General features: G+C 39.0%; 1 long non-coding RNA gene across 1 annotated transcript; it reads left to right on the top strand.

The window, feature by feature from the left end:
• Positions 1–200: 200 nt before the first annotated feature.
• On the top strand, positions 201–1,373 carry LOC106698288. Its single transcript, XR_002830924.1, has 2 exons — positions 201–608; positions 965–1,373. It is a non-coding gene; the product is annotated as an uncharacterized LOC106698288 (long non-coding RNA).
• Positions 1,374–3,666: the final 2,293 nt, after the last annotated feature.

Consider the following 3,666-nt stretch of genomic DNA (forward strand, 5'->3'; position numbering starts at 1 on the left):
AGTATAGTTAATTACCAGGTATGTGCCTCAATTCAACCATCATTCTTTTTTCATGGACCATTTTATTATTATTAGCCATGACTTTTTAAAAAAATCTTTATTGTTAAAAGTATATCCTCGCTTTCCCCCCCATTGACCCCTTTCAGTCCTCCCCCGCCCCCCCACCCCAGGCCTTTACCACACTATTGTCTCTGTCCATGGGTTATGCATATATACATGCAAGTTCTTTGGTTGATGTCTTCCCACCTACCCAATCTCTCATGGACCATTTTAATTCCTCTGAATGAATGAGTGAGGCTTAGATTTCCAAAACTTTTCATGTTATAATTATGTCTTCATAAGCCTCTCTGATTGACTTCATAATCTGGCTTTTTACTGACCTTGCTGCCTATTCTTACCCATGTTCCTTTCCTCATTGTCTTCACCTTTACTGAATCTGAGAACTCTCCTCAGATGTGACTCAGGTTGACCACCTTCACTTGTGTGCCCTGCTCACCACCTTCTTCAATCCTGTTGCTGAAAAGATGATCAGCAGACATTAATTTTCAGACGCCAGTCTACCTCGTTCAAGCCTGTAGCCATTTCACACAGCCACTCAGATGTTACAGGTACTCGAAAGATCAGGAAACAGTTACTTGGTATCCATTGTAATACATTTCTTCCCCTCTCAATTGGACATTAAGACCTATTCATTGCATAAGCTTTAGGTTTTGAGATTTTCACAACATAAAGCCCATCACTGACAGAGTAATGAAGGAAATGTTCCACATGTTAATATATAGTTGAGAAAAGAGGGCATTGTAGATTTATTTTTTTTAATTCAGGGCCTTAATTATTAGTGATTATTTGTACCTTTATATTTTTGGGAAGTACACATGATTAAACTCTTTATAAATTCAGAAAATGAATAATGTCTTAAAATCAAGGACAGCCCTAAGGCATCAGAGAGATTGTTTTTTTTCAGTATCATGAAGGAAAATGGTTGCCAGCAAGCAGTGTGGCCAGGTTATCCAAGGAGACAACTGTCTCTGCTCCCCAGGGACCAGCTTCGGAAGCTTCCTTGTTGTCCAGAACTGCTTCACTGATTCACTGTACAGGCTGGCCTTCCCTGCAGCAGTCAGCATTTAAAAATTTGTCTTCAGCCCTGCTTGTCAGCAGTCAGCTTCAGTTGGAAAAAGTAATTTCATTTTCATATTTGCTCATTTCATTCATTCACTCAATCAACAGACCATCAATCTCCTATCATATGCCAAGAACTGTGTTTGGTTCTGGAGATGAAAAAATAAGATAATGGTTCCTTCTAGCACTTGAAGAGCTTACAAACTAGTGATAGAGGAAGATGTACCAATAACTCAATAAAAATAATGCTTTGACTGTATTTGTATTATTGGAATTTTATAATTCCATTCATATACACGAAGTGCTCACATAACCATGCGGGTATGTTCTGCAACTTTTAAGTGAAATGATGTAAAACAAAAACAATTTTACCATATAGATTAATTAATAAGATAAGAGTTAAGTTCCTGTGGACATTATAACGCAACAAAATGATGTTGAATTTGAGGACCTGCGGTACATTAAAAATTGAAATACACCTTTAAGGAAGGTCTAGGGATATGAGAAATCCACATGAATGTGTAAGTTATTTGGAGAGTTAACACTGAAGATTTGCATTCTGAAAACAGCTTTGAACCTTAGATGCAGATGAACTTTGCTTTAGTTGCTTATAAAATTTATGCAGAGGTATCTTCTAACAGGGGTCAGTAACTTGGCGAGGGGAGTACTGCAAATTAAGATCCTACCTTGGTGGCAGGTCAATTTTTTCTGTTCTTCAGGTTATAGTCTGAAATAGGAGCTACAGGATGGGATGACTAAAACAATTTACTGCCTTTGGGTACCCATAACCCTATATTGGCATATGCATGGCTTTCTAAGTTGTTCCATCATCATTTTCACCACCAGAGTTCAGTGCAACTTTTCAGTTAGCCAGGGCCCCTAGGAATGGTGCTGAAAAGTACTGTGGCTTAAAAAATAATACTTATAGTTTACTATGAACTTATTGCTTAAAATGTATCCTATTTAATATTCACAATCACTATGAAATTCATAAGTTTCAGGTGTATTAAAAATAAGTCTCTGTGTCAGATTTGCGATATTCTTTTTTTTTCCAGATGAAATCTTTATTGTTCAGATTATTACAGTTGTTCCTCTTTTTTCCCCCCATAGCTCTCCTCCACCCAGTTCCCACCCCACCCTCCGCCCCTTCCTGTACCCCCACACCCCTTTCCCCCCAAGAATTGTTAGTCCACTCCCTTTCTATGCCCCTGGTTCTATTATATTCACCAGTTTACTCTGCTCATCAGATTTTTTATTCACTTGATTTTGAGATCCACTTATTGATAGATATGTATTTGCTGTTCATAATTTTTATCTTTACCTTTTTCTTCTTCCTCTTCTTAAAGAATACCTGTCAGCATTTCATATAATACTGGTTTGGTGGTGATGAACTCCTTTAGCTTTTTCTTATCTATGAAGCTCTTTATCTGACCTTCAATTCTGAATGATAACTTTGCTGGATAAAGTAATCTTGATTGTAGGTTCTTGGCATTCATCACTTTGAATATTTCTTGCCACTCCCTTCTGGCCTGCATAGTTTCTGTTGAGAAATCAGCTGACAATCGTATGGGTATTCCCTTGTAGGTGACTGACTGTTTTTCTCTTGCTGCTTTTAAGATTCCCTCTTTGTCTTTTGCCCTTGGCATTTTAATTATGATGTATCTTGGTGGGTCCTTGTTGGATTCCTTTTGTTTGGGGTTCTCTGTGCATCTTGGACTTGTTAATCTATTTTTTTCACCAGGAAGGGAAATTTTCTGTCATTATGTCTTCAAATAGGTTTTCAATATCTTGCCCTCTCTCTTCTTCTGGCACTTCTATAATTCGGATGTTGGTACGCTTGAAGCTGTCCCAGAGGCTCCTTACACTATCTTCGTATTTTTGGATTCTTTTTGCTTTTCTGGTTGGGTGTGTTTTGCTTCTTCGTATTTCAAATCTTTGACTTGATTCTGGGGATCTTCTTGTCTGCTGTTGGATCCCTGTATATTATTCTTTATTTCAGTCAGTGTATGCTTAATTTCTAGTTGGTCTTTTTTCATATCCTCTTACTAAATTTATAGGCGGTTTCTAGAAAATTCTTGAAAAACCTTATAACCGTGGTTTTGAACTCTATATCCAGTCATTGGCTTTCCTTCATTTCTGTCATTTGTGACCTGTTTCTTTGTCTCCGCATTTTTTATGCTTCCCTGTGTTGGTAGAGTGGCTTTGTGTGCTAGGTGTCCTATAGGGCCCAGTGGCTCAGCCTCCCCAATTACCTGAGGTGGACACTCTTGGTGCACCCCCTTGTGGGCTTTGTGCACAGTCTTGTTGTAATTAAGCCTTGATTGTTGTAGGTATCACTGGGAGGAACTGACCTCCAGACCAATTAGCTGTGAGAATCAGCTGTGTCTACGGTGGGAGAACTTCTGTGCTGAAGACACCTTCTGGGGCAAGACTTGCTTCAGTGGGGCTTTGGTGCTCACTGAGTCTGCCCCCTGAGTGTGTTCCTTATGGATCTGAGGAGTTGTAATCTGGATGGTCCCACTCTGACCACTGGGTACACTGGCTCTT

The sequence above is a fragment of the Myotis lucifugus genome, unplaced genomic scaffold (assembly GCF_000147115.1).
Source record: "Myotis lucifugus unplaced genomic scaffold, Myoluc2.0 scaffold_158, whole genome shotgun sequence".
In the NCBI taxonomy this organism is placed as follows: Eukaryota; Metazoa; Chordata; class Mammalia; order Chiroptera; family Vespertilionidae; genus Myotis; species Myotis lucifugus.